The sequence below is a fragment of the Ruditapes philippinarum genome, unplaced genomic scaffold (genome assembly GCF_026571515.1).
Source record: "Ruditapes philippinarum isolate M1 unplaced genomic scaffold, ASM2657151v2 ctg583_1_1_1_1, whole genome shotgun sequence".
In the NCBI taxonomy this organism is placed as follows: domain Eukaryota; kingdom Metazoa; phylum Mollusca; class Bivalvia; order Venerida; family Veneridae; genus Ruditapes; species Ruditapes philippinarum.
In genome coordinates this window covers 263,862-278,465 of record NW_026865237.1, presented here as the reverse complement: position 1 = coordinate 278,465, position 14,604 = coordinate 263,862, and positions in this window count along the sequence as shown.

Here is a 14,604-nt window from a genome sequence, read left to right as displayed (position 1 = left end):
TTTATTTCACCAATGTTTTTCAATATATTTAAGTGACAGTATGTCTAAATTTGACGTTGGTCAGACATTAGATGGCTACATAATGAAGTTTTGAACAACAGTGGTCATACCATTAAATATATAAATATGATGTCCATTGTAAATCTGGAACTGGATTGATCGTAACATTCTGCCAATGGATGGGTGATACTCCTTCAACTAGGTACGAGAAAATTAAATTAATGATGTGAAATTATATGGCAAGCTGTGCACTCATTTTCAGCTGTCACAAATAATTCTGAGATCACAGACAGGAAAGGTTGAAGGAGAAGGCAGTAAATTGTTGTGACATTTATGACATCAATTGCAAAAGCATTACAAAGGATCTACAGTAAACTGTCCGGCATGTTTGATGTCTGCATCAGGTCAACTCATTCTATTCTGACTTGAATATGATACAGGTGTTTTAAATGTTACTTTATTTATTTAACTAGATCCATGAATATTTTCAATGAACTAATGTAATAATGAAACACGGTAATTATCATTATCCCCAATTATGTATTTTATTGATAGCCCGTACTAGGTAAAATAGAAAAAATTTCAATTGATAAAACATTTTTATTTTACTGTGCATAATCATAATGTTAAGGTCTGTATTTAAATTCTATAAACTGATAATTTGACTTACATAAGTCCACGCCCGATGAGTGCCGTGTTTATTACAAAAAACCTGAGAAAGAGTGGAGAGTGGCAGACTTGTGGTCTTTTTCAGGAGAGTGGAGTGAGTTCATGATCGCTTCCTTTCTTGCATCGACCTGGCTATGGTTACTTGCATTCAGACACCTAAAGCACTGTGGGAGAATACTTCTAGAAGGAATAACACTTGTGTCATTATTTTGTATTTATTTTGTAACATCATGAAGGTCATTAAATGAATTGTTAGCGTGCGCTGGGATACAAACCCGTTGCCAGTTCACAGAATTGAAATTTACGGGATGAAAAGGAAGAATACAAAGAAACCACAGAATTGTTATTTCTCAACATATTGTAATAATATTTTTTTACTGTATATAAAGAAATTTTTTCAATAATTGTCTCTAGTAAAATTATGCACATTGATTAAAAGTTGTGATTGAGCCACAGTCATATTACTTTTTGAACAACCTTCGTATGAAGATTAATCTATTCAGTGCTTACATAGATAATAATAGATGTATGCTAGACGTGCAACAATTCACTAAAGTTGGGATATATCCAAATACGTTGCCTCTGATTACTTATCTGATTTACATTTGATATGTCAAGCATTGTCAAATGCCCACAAGAATATTTCATTATTAGGGAAAGAAAACTGGCCAAATGAGAAACAGCTTGCTACTACATGGGCATCATTAAAAAATATGCTGTTTGGAAGGTTGAAAACTTGTAGATTATATAAATAGTCTTCAAGGAAAGTCAGAGCTTCTGCAGAACATGTTTTAGCATCAAATGTACATGTGGTATAAATAATTAATTATATTGTTAAAAGTAAATTTAAACGGCAAATCAATATATGAGCCGTGTCATGACAAAACCAACATAATGGGTTTGCAACCAGCATGGATCCAGACCAGCCTGCGCATCCGCGCAGTCTGATCAGGATCCATGCTGTTCGCTTACAAACACTATTACATGTAGAGAAACTGATAGTGAACAGCATGGATCCTGATCAGACTGCGCAGATGCGCAGGCTGGTCTGGATCCATGCTGGTTGCAAACGCACTATGTTGGTTTTGTCGTGACACGGCTCATATGTGTAATATACATTAGATCTGTTGCTTAACCAAAAAAGTTATCGGGGTGGGGGGGGGGGGTCAAAATTGAAAGGCTAATGATGTGTTAAAGAATGGCAAAATATATATTATAGTTCTGATCAACATGCAGTTTTAATCTTCTTTAAGAAAAAAAAAACGAACCAAAGGGTACCAGTATCATTGCATCCCTAATGCATGCCACTAGTAAAGTGTTCAACTACATAGACTTCTAGGCTGGCCGGACTGTACAAATAGTATCTTTTACTAAAGCTCAGTTTGTCAATTCTAGTCAACTAATCTAGAAATCTGATCAACTGAGGAATTTTGGTTTTATACAAACTCCATCTTACAGTTAAATATTGTTTTATTTATTTCCAAAGATAACCAACATACCATGATCATACTTAATTTATTTTGTTATGTTGTTAACATATTTTATGTATTATGTTTCCATCCAAATGTTGTGATCTGAACTAAACTGTCTCAGTTAAGTTGTGTATTTATTGGCTTTTTATTTATTGCCTTATTTATATTTTTGGGCTTTTTCCCCAGTGAAATATGTCAGTATTTCTATGCTTCTTTATTATGCTCAGTTTGAAGTATTTTTTTAAATTAGTTAGTTACCTAATACTGACTGTGTGTAAAGATTTTTGTATTATATATGTTCTGTGTATCATAATTATCCAAAACAAAAACATATAGTGGATTGAAAAGTGATTTTATTATAAGTATTTTGTTGTTAAATCAGTTCAGTCTTTGCCTTTTTCCTCCAATGAGAATGTGTAAATTTGAAAAAATGTTCAGTCTATTTAGCATAAACAGTCGTCAAAAAAAGCGTTTTCTTTAACCATTACTCCAATATGGATAAACACTACAAGACTTAGTGCCTACAACAAGTCATTAACTAACTAGGTTTATTAACACTGAAAAAAATGATACTTGTTCAACAGCTACAGTTGTTGCTACATCACTCCTACAGAACTGGTCAGATCATTTAATTTATACTGATTACAATCTAACTATTGCATAATATTGTTTTATATTTTTGGTTTGAATGTAGGCTACTCTATAAGATATTTCCTTGTTTCTTCACACACTTATTAAGACCATAATAGGATGTTACTATCTGAGGCTCATAACTCTAGCTTAGATTTGGACAAAATTATGGTCCTTTGTGAAAAATTTCTGGTTAAAGTTTTGCAAATTGACACACTTAAACTTATCATAATTTGAGGTCACTTTGACTGAATTATGCCCCTTTGTGAAAATTCTTTGTTATAAGTTTACATGTAAAATCAATCTTGAAAGCAATGGAAAGTATTCACTTGAAACTTCACTATCTTAGAGGTAAAGATAAATTATGTGTGACCACTTTCATCTTTGGCTTATAATTTTTTTTATTCCATTATAGATTGACAAAACATTCGGCATGTTGTCTTCACCACAGTCAGGGCCGAGGCCCTGGTGAAGGTTGTACTTGGAGGTATAAATGTTGTTTGGCAGGTGTACATGTTGTATTGGACACATCTCTAGTCTTATTTTACATACTGCTTTCATACATTTTTTTTACAGATTATTTACTCTTGTGAATTCCATACATATTATACATACATTTTCTTTTGAATAAGAAATGATTAAATCTTCCTGCATTAAGAATCTTCAATTAAAGAATGGAAAAAACATTCTGTCCTTCTGTCCATCCAAACTTTATCTGGTCCACATCTTTGTCATTTATGGAAGGATTTTAAGATGTGTAACACATCAGGAAAATGTGTAAAGTGCAAGATCTATGTCTAAAGTTCAAAGGTCAAGGTAGCGTTTTACTGAAAGTGCACTGATGTTAGTGTTTCTCAATTCTGTCATTGATGGAGGGATTTAAAAATTGTTACGCAATAACTAGGCATAGTTCTGTGGCACATTAGGAAAACTTGTCACACATTAACACCAGGTTGGCAGTTAATAAGGTGAAGGTTATACTGTCAAAATATACAACAATCTGGTCATATGTTTGTCATTTATTCATGGATGCTGGTTGATATAACCAGGCTTACTGAGAATATGAGAAAGTATTTGTTAATGTTTCTTTATTCTTGTAACACTCTTGTCAAAGGTTATGGTTCCTCTACTGGGCCATGCTGTCTTGTTTGAGATAAAACTGTTTGTAAAATGTATGAAAGAAGATTTTGCAAAACAAGTGTTCCTATTAGTCCTAAATAAAATGTATGAAAGAAGATTTTGCAAAACAAGTGTTCCTATTAGTCCTAAATTAAATGTATGTTAGAAGATTTTGCAAAACAAGTGTTTCTTTTTGTCCTAAATTAAATGTATGTAAGAAGATTTTGCAAAACAAGTGTTCCTATTTGTCCTAAATAAAATGTATGAAAGAAGATTTTACAAAACAAGTGTTCCTATTTGTCCTAAATAAAATGTATGAAAGAAGATTTTACAAAACAAGTGTTCCTATTTGTCCTAAATAAAATGTATGAAAGAAGATTTTACAAAACAAGTGTTCCTATTTGTCCTAAATAAAATGTATGAAAGAAGATTTTACAAAACAAGTGTTCCTATTTGTCCTAAATAAAATGTATGAAAGAAGATTTTGCAAAACAAGTGTTCCTATTAGTCCTAAATAAAATGTATGAAAGAAGATTTTGCAAAACAAGTGTTCCTATTAGTCCTAAATAAAATGTATGAAAGAAGATTTTGCAAAACAAGTGTTCCTATTAGTCCTAAAACGAGTTCAGTATGTTTAAATGAAGGGAAATAAAAAGATACCACCGTTACTTGCTAAGATGGACTTTTTTCCATTATTTGTTTTTGGCCTATAAATGCCTATCATTAACTGTTCACAAACATGACTGAACAAACATGTTATATATATTATACTAGTATAGTGAGAGTTTTTTTAGTGCTTTATATTTACTGCTTTGTGTTTGTTTGGCTAGATATTCGAGCTGAATATATAATAAATTACTCAGAAAAAAGACAATATTTTGGTTGTTTATTATTGCCACCTCATGAACATAAGCTATGGTAATGTTAGAAATCCCGCTAGTGACTTTAGGTTATTTTATGTGAGGAAGCTAGTTTACAGAATGTTGGTTGTTCTACTCCAGTGCTCATAACTGCCTGCAATAATGCATACCAGTAAAGCTGGAGGACACCATATGATCTATGCTGTGTTGGTGTGACATAAAAACTGATTCCTGTGAGACAAATTAGAAGAAAACCAACTTTTAGGAAATACAAGTCTTGGGAACTTTTAACAAATGACGCCTACCTTCTTGCAGTTATGTTTGTCTTAAACTATATGTAATGAAATAATTTTGACTACTGAGTTTCTGCTTATGGAAAATAATTCAGATTTCCTTGGATAACAATCATATTACCATTATAAGTTTTCCATTATTTTTACGAAGATTGATTTATGCCTTAGAGCAATTTGGGTCAAATAGACTTCTGGTTTTTTAATAAAATACCGGTAAGAGAAATATAATAAGTTTCATCACCTGCTATGGACCTGGGTCTTGTAATACATCATCTACTTCTAGAAATACAATACTATAAAAACAAATATATCACTTAAGGAGATTCAAACCTGCACATTTGTCATACAATGGCTGTAAGAGCAAAAGTGTAAAAAAATCTATTCTTGCACCTGTGACATTGAATCCAGTAATCAAAAAAAGAGGACAACCCACCAAATATGAAAAACATGAGACATTATAACCAAAAGTGTATCAATTATTATAAAGGGAGATATCAAAAAATCAAGCAAAACATCTTAGACAGCAACACTCTGGTCTCTATAACACTGAGTAAAGTGTTTATAAAATTTGTTTAATACATTTCAAATTATACATTAAGAGATATGTGGATGTTATAAAGGGAGGTAACTTTGCTGTATTCTTCAAATCTAATGGCTCTGGCTTACAATTTTGTAAATTTTACATTAGCAAAAGGCCACAATTGAACAATTCATCTGTAGATTATTTCTTCATTATAGTTTAATTACATTTGTAATTAATCACATTAAAAAAATTGCTTAAAATAGTAAAGTTTGACAAATGAAACGCCCTCTTATACTTTACAGAAATGTGAGTCTAGATTTTCACAATAACAATGATTTCCTTACTGCTATAAGTATGCAGTCATGCTGAATTTCATTACAATCTATTCAACCATTAGTAAAAATTACACAAAATGATAATTTTCTTTAATGTTGCCCTTTTTTAAATTAACAAAGGGCTATAACTCAACAAGAGGGGCATGATGGCTCTAATATCACTCATCTGAATATAGAAACTCTCCATGACAAGGAACAAGAAATGTTGCTTACTATAAACGAAAGCAGATATAGATCTAAATCTTAAACTGATATCACAAAATTCATTTGTATTTGTATCTGAAATAGAGCACATGTGAAAACATTATTGGTTGCTAATTGTTATTGCTGAGGGAAAACAATAGTTACTAAAGAAGTCACTGGTTGCTATACAAAGTCAATGGATTCCTTGGAAATCAGTGCCTGCTATGAAATTCAATGGTAGAGTCACTCATTGCTATGAAAGTTCATGTTTGCTTGCTATGAAAGTCGATGGCTGCTATGAAGTCACTGGTTGCTATGGAAGCTAATGGTTGTTATGGATAGCAAACATTTGCTATGGCAAGTCAATGGTTTAATAAAAGTGCTACGGTTTAATCAGTTGCTATGGCAAGTCAATGGTTGCTAATGGAAAGTCAATAGTTGCTATGGAAAGTCAATAATTGTTATGACTTATGGAAGTCACTAATTGCTATGGAAATCAGTGGTTGCTGTAGAAAGTCATCAGTTGCTATGTAAGTCTATGGTTGCTATGGAAAGTCAATGGTTGCAATAGAAGTCACTTCTTGCTAAGAGAAAGTCAACGGTTGCTATGGAAAGTAAATAGTTGCTATGACAAGTCACTGGATGTTATGGAAAGTCATCAGTATGGCTGCTATGGAAAGTCAATGGTTGCTATGTGAGTAACTGGTCGAGCAAACCAGAAGGTTTTTTTTGTCCCCAAAAAAATAATATTTTGTCTCCCACAACTAAGTATGATACTGATCACTCCTGTGAAGTTTCATCCGAATCCCGGCAGCATTTTGGCCTGTGAAAGCCAGACTAATAATGTCTGTCATATGTTGCGGTTCAGATCGGAATATCCGTCCCAAGGGGACCCCGTCCATTGAGCGGGTTCCCGAGGGACGGATATTGCGATCAGAACCGCAAACATGTCAGATATTTTTTCTTGGATATTCTTCCATATTATTTCATATATAAATTGGTTTACCTCAATAAGATATTTGTTCATGGAAATTAATGTCATTTCATCCATATCCAACTATTTTCTTACAATAACATATGAATTTACAAATTTAATAACAACGGTGAAATGACGTCATCCTAAGCGAATAGTCCCCTTCTAAAATGACCTCATTTTAACACGGTCCATACATAAAATGCACTTCAATGACATTGTTGTATGGCACGAGACTCATCTGGCACCCCCCTGCCAGATGAAATTTCCGGCATGGGTAAAACTCACGGAAAGCCCAGTCTGCTTTGCAAGAAAGGATTTTCCTATTTATAGCTCTGACAGCCATTTTGTGCAGCGAAGCAGAACATGCCAGCGAGGGGGATCACAATAGCTCACCATAAGCATGTTAGGCTAAGGTGATCTACAACTAAAGAGAAAATGAGCTTTGCTTTCATCTTTTAATATACAGTATCACAGAAAACAGACAAAACCCAAAAGAAATGACATAAAAATTATGTCAGAAAATATCTTCAATAAATAATTTGAATATAAATATACATGTATGTATAAGACATGGCAAAATACTAAACTCGACTATTCTAACAATGATAACATTTTCATATTTTGCTCAACATGGTATATCAAAATTATAACATCGAATTCAAAGTTATAAAAATATTCTTTTACAAAATAAGAGCATAAGATATCACCAGAAGGTAACAAAAGTCTTGCCTACCTTTCTTTGAATAGTCAATGTACTAAATATTAATTTATTACAGATCAATATTTTCAACAAACACTGAAGTTGTGCCATCCTTAAACTGCTCACAACATTTGAAGACAAATGTTTTTTCACAAGTTATTAATGTCTTCAGATTTTTTTAAAGGGACTCCACTGAGGTTTTTTGACATGATGGGACTGAAGATATTTTTTCCAGATAAATGTACCATTTGATGTAGGTTTAGACCACTAATCTTTGTGCAAAATTTCAGATCATTCGCACACTTTGTTTTTCCAGAATGATTATTCAAATTGTATAAAAAATAACCCAAAATGAAAAGCGTTTGAACGCTTTTCACTCAAATCGGGCTAAGAAAGGAATAAAAATATGATTTTCAATTAATGTCAAAGTATATTTCTTAACTATCTTTGCATATATTTCTGTTAAAAGTTCCCAAGCTCATTCATGTAAGAAATTCAAATGTTATGTTTGTAGGCTTATAAACCTCAGTGGAGTCCCTTTAACTTGTTTAAGTGTTTGAGACAAGTGCCAGCACTTCCCCTAGCCAATTTTAAATGAATGAACTGTTTACTGCATCAATTGCACACAACAAGAGGTATCTCAACAAGTAAGAAAGTACTTCAAATATATACAAGGTACATTAAGAAGGCTGATTAATAAGTTCACGGAATTGCCGGAGAAGAACAAGATACAAGAGAGCCATAATGGCCCTAAAATCACTCACCTGAATATAAAAACTCTTCATGACAAGAAACTTGTAATATTTAAACTATAAAAAAGCAGATATAAAATCTAAATCTTAAAATGATATCACAAAGTTCATATTTGTATTTGAAATATTGCATGTGTAAAACATTACTGGTTGCTATTGCTAAGGGAAAACAAAAGTTCCAAAAGATGTGTACATATAAAAAGGAAAATCAATGACCCCCTGGGGCAGATTCAGTTTTCATCCCATGGCATTTATTTGAACAAACTTGGTAGACACTCACTAGAAGATGTTTTATGCTAAATATCTCAGCTCTAATTCTTTATCTTTTTAAAAGAATTTTTTTCAAGTTTTTACTTTATACATATAAGGAAAATCAATAACCCACTTGGGCGGGGCAAATTTTGACCCCAGGGCTTTTATTTAAAACAAACTTGGTAGACACCCACTAGAAAATAATTAATGTTTAATATCTAAGCTCTAGCTGGTTTTTCGTAAAGAATATTTTTTTTACTATATACATATAAAGTAAATAAATGACCCCCCAGGGCGGGGCCAATTTTGACCCCAGGGCTTTTATTCGAATAAACTTGGTAGACACTTACTAGAAGATGTTTCGTGCCAAATATCTAAGCTCTAGCTCATTGGATTTTTTAAGTTTTTCTTTTGGATGCCATGGCAACCAGAGTTCTGCTTGGAATTAAATTCTTTGAACAATTTTCAAAGGTGACCACCAAAGGAATATTCCTGTGAAGTTTGGATGAAATTGGCTAAGTGGTTTATGGGGAGACGTCATTTAAAGTAAAAGTAAAAGGACAGTTGGACGCCGGATTGATGGACACTGGACAAATTACGATCACAAAAGCACACCTTGTCACTTTGTGACAGGTGAGCTAAAAAATAAAATCCTTCACAAGGTACTTTTACTCACACCTGATATAAACTTCAAATAATATTAAGATACATGGAACAAGAAGCAAGTATCATAGTGATGCAAGCAATCCTTAAGTCCCCTACCAGTTAGAACTCCAGCAACATTCTGAAGGCCACTGGCCATTCAATAATGCCATTGAATGAATGAATGACATGAATGAACTTAAATCTTTTGAGTTCTTAGTTTGTCTGTATCATAGTAATGTGTTAAGTTTCCCTGCCTAGTAAGGAAATTATATTTATACAACAGATAATCAAAAGATCCAATTTTCTCAGGATGAATATGTATAACTTATGTTTCAACTTTTCTCTGTTTTAAGTTAATTTGTTGAAAAGTTCCAAGTTCTTTTAAAGTGATCTCAGGAAACAGTATTTAGGAACGGACAGACAGACGGACTGACACTCTGAGGGTAAATCTTTAGACATCCCTGGTTGTTACCAGAATATAACATTTTTAAGAGGCAGCATGGCCCAGTTGTTAACGCGTCGGACTTAAGTAATCTAATGATAGCTAGCCGCATGGGTTCAAATCCTGTCAGGGGCAAGTCGTTGTGTCCTTGAGCAAGAAACTTTACACTCATTGCTCAGTACTGGTTGGTTCCAGGAACAGATTCGAAAGTGTGTCTATAAGCTTATACATTTGTAGCTTCCTACACAATCAAACTAAAATAAATTATGTATAAACCAAAAGCAAAATTCTTAAACTAAAGAAGAGATAACTCTTGAAATAAAGATGCTAGACTTATGAACATTGTCATACATGATGTGAGTGTAACAAAGAACAATTATCTTAAGTTTAAAGAAGATACCATTTATAGTCACAAAGAAGAAAAGTGAAAAAATAACAATTTTCAAATATACCATTAAAATTTTATAGTAACGAAGAAGAAATTAAAAAAAAAAAAAAACAACAATTTTCAAATAAATTTAAAGTCAAATGAAAATAATCATGGAAACCCATGACTAATAACTGTAATCACATATGACGTAGGTGTTGATAATGAATGTGTATTTTAAATTTGAAGTAAATCCATTTAGAAATAAGAAAGTTAAAGAATGAATGAGAAAAAAATCAAAGTTTAAGGAGGTGATAATTCTGAAAATATGGACGCAAGATTTTTAACCCTTGTCATACTATTAAGATATTGGAGTTTGAAGTAAATTCTTTTCAAAATGAAGAAGTTTGAGTAAAAAATAATAATTTCTAGAAAAAAATCTAAGTTCAAGACTAATAACTGGTAGGGGACTAATAAAATTTATATGAAATGTTGAGGAACATTTTGTGTATGTAGCCATATTTAAATGTGTTATATGAGACAGATACTTGCTGTACAATACTTGCACTATCTTACAGTGTCCAACCATTGTCAACAAACACTGGTACCATCCTTAAATAGTTTGTAACATTTGTACAAATGTATTTTCACAAGATGTTAATGCTTTCAGATATTTCAACTTGTTGTAGTATTTGAGTATGAGCTGTACACAAAATATGACACTGGCGAGCAACTTCATGTCATATGTTGATGTCATGAATCATTTTGATGCCATGTGTTTATAAACCTGCTAAGAAATGGATCCATTCATCTATCTGATAATGAAATTAACAACAAGTCAAGTTGTTGTACATGTAAAGGAGTTACTAATTGATTTGATGAAGAAATAAATCAATCACCCCTAGAAGTACATTAAAAAATTGGATATAATATAAATGTAATAATAAATGAACAAAAACTAGAAATGTGTCCATAGGACACGGGTGCCCCCACCGCGACACTGTTCTGCCAATCTTTTTACTAAGTCAAGGGAAATAACTCTACAAATACTGGATAAATCCACAAGCCAAACCCCAGGTGCAAATCTAAAATACGCTGAGCAACCTGCCCATAAGGTTTATTGACTATGTCAAATCCTTTTTGAGAAACTTGCGACACAAGTTGAAAATTGCAAAAATTTTCTACGTGAAGGGCAATAACTCTAAAAATACTAAATAAATCCAGACGAAAATACCTGGTGCACAACTGCACATGCTGATCAATATTCCTGTAAAGTTACATGACTGTAGGTCAAATACTTTTTGAGTTATGTGCGACACATGTTGAAAATTGCCAAATTTTACTAAGTCAAGGGCAATAACTCTGAAAATACTACAAATATCCAGATGAAAATACCCAGGTGCACAACTACACATGCTGATCAACATTCCTGTAAAGTTTCATGACTCTAGGTCAAATACTTTTTGAGTTATGTGCGACACAAGTTAAAAATTGCAAAATTTTACTAAGTCATAGGCAATAACTCTAAAAAATACTAAAAATATGCACACGAAAATACCCAGGTGCACAACTACACATGCTGATCAACATTCCTGTAAAGTTTCATGACTCTAGGTCAAATACTTTTTGAGTTACATGCGACACAAGTTGAAAATTGCAAAATTTTACTAAAGTCAAGGGGCAATAACTCTGAAAATACTAAAAATATCCAGACGAAAATACCCAGGTGCACAACTACACATGCTGATCAACATTCCTGTAAAGTTTCATGCCTGTAGGTCAAATACTTTTGGAGTTACATGCGACACAAGTTGAAAATTGCAAAATTTTACTAAGTCAAGGGCAATAACTCTGAAAATACTAAAAATATCCCGACCAAAATACCCAGGTGCACAACTACACATGCTGATCAACATTCCTGTAAAGTTTCATGACTCTAGGTCAAATACTTTTTGAGTTACGTGCGACACAAAAGTGAACGGACGGACGGACGGAAGGACGGACGGACAGACGGACGGACGGAAGGACGGACGGACAAGGGTAAATCTAAATGCCCGCCACTAACGTGGGGGCACAAAAATACACTTAAAATACACATTCCAGTATTAACAAATAAACAAGAGGGCCATGATGGCCCTGAGGTCGCTCACCTGTATATAGCCCCCCCAAACCCCCACCCCCCCCCCCAACGTTGCAGGGCCAATTTAACCCAAGGGCTTTAATTTGCACGAACTTGGTAGACACCCATAAGAAGATGTTTCATGCTAAACATCTAAGCTCTAGCTCATTGGGCTTTTTAAAAGAAGATTTTTTTTTAAAGTTTTTAACTATACACATATAGTTAAAAACAATGACACCCCTGGGGCCGGGCCAGGGCTTTTATTTGAACAAACTTTGTAGACACTTACTAGAAGATGTTTCATGCTTAATATCTAAACTCTAGCTATTTGGGTTTTTTCAAAGAAGATTTTAAGTTTTTGCTATACACATATAAAGAAAATCAATGACCCCCGGGGCGGGACCAATTTTGACCCCAGGTCTTATATTTGAACAAACTTTGTAGACACTCACTAAAAGATGTTTCATGCTTAATAGCTTAACTCTAGCTATTTGGGTTTTTTCAAAGAAGATTTTTTAAGTTTTTTGCTATACACATATAAGGAAAATCAATGACCCCCGGGGTGGTGCCAATTTTGACCCCAGTGCTTTTATTTGAACAAACTTGGTAGACACCTATTAGAACATGTTTGATGCTCAATATCTTAGCCATAGCTCTTTGAGTTCTTTAAAAGAAGATTTTTTAAGTTTTTACTATATGCATATAGGGAAAATCAATGACCCCCGGGGCGGGGCCAATTTTGACCCCAGGGCTTTTATTTGAACAAACTTGGTAGACACCCATTAGAACATATTTCATGCTAAATATCTTAGCTCTAGCTCTTTGGGTTCTTTAAAAGAAGATTTTTTAAGTTTTTACTATATGCATATAGGGAAAATCAATGACCCCCCGGGGCGGGGCCAATTTACTTGAACAAACTTGGTAGACACTCACTAGAAGATGTTTCATGCCAAATATCTAAGCTCTAGCTCTTATGTTTTTTTAAAAGAAGATATTTAAAGTTTTTTCTTTCGGTTGCCATGGCAACCAGAGTTCTGCATGGAATTAAATTCTTTGAACAATTTTTAAAGGTGACCACCAAAGGAACATTCCTGTGAAGTTTGGATGAAATTGGCTTAGTGGTTTATGAGGAGATGTCATTTAAAGTAAAAGTTTACGGACGGACGCCGGACGGACGGACGCCAGACGAAAAGCGATCACAAAAGCTCACCCTGTCACTTTGTGACAGGTGAGCTAAAAACAAGCACATTTTCTGAAGTGATATCCCCAGCCATACAATACAAATCACTTGATTAAAGCATTTTTGTATTCTGAGGTACAGAACTGTAGAGGAAATGAATATGGTATCTTTACTACAAATTATACAAAACCTACAAAATGTACTGTGTTCAACACAAAAGTTCTTATAGTAAAATGATACCTTTGTGAGATATACTGGTACTAATAATGACATTAAAATATCATGAAATTTTAAGGTTATGTTCAAGTGAGCTAAAAAACAGAACAAGATATTAAGATTTTTTGCCTCTGCATTTGTACATGTTCCAGTTCATTTTTAGTTTCAAGTCAGTCCCTTATATAGCCTAAAACTTATGCTACAGACAGGAAAATAATTTGAAATGAAACAATAAAAGGTTAATATTAGCATGGCATATATAGTAGGGTTGTTAGGTTATAATTGACCCGCAAAATGAATAATGACCTTGAGGGCTTCAGTCCCAGAGCATTATTCATTTCAGGACTGATTATCACTTTCCAGCCAATCTATGACAATCACTTTCCAGCCAATCTATGACATGTATTAACACTTTACCTCATATAAACGCAAAACAACGCACTTTCGACCCCCCCCCCCCCCTTTTAGGCCTCAAATGGTGAAAAAATGTCCTATTTGGGCCCCAAACACGTTTTCGTTTGAGAACTGTTGCTAAAAAAAGTGAGCACTTTTTCGGCGCTGCCCCCCATCCAAAAGATACATCAAGGGGTTGCCAGAAGGGGGATGTGCCCCCTTCTGTTTGGGGGGTTTGAAGGGGGGCGGTATTACCCCTCATCACCAAGAAAATTTTGGACTTGTGAGAGGCTAAAAATGAACCCAGGTCAATGTAACCAACGCTGAAAAGTCTTTGACTCTATCTCAATCCCTTGAGAAGTTGCAGCACTTTGAAATAAATTTTGATGGGAAAAATGAAGGCAAAATAGTGATTTTTGGCAATTTTGAGATGTCCCCTCGTTGCCATGGTAACAGAAAATTTAAGACTGAGCATTAC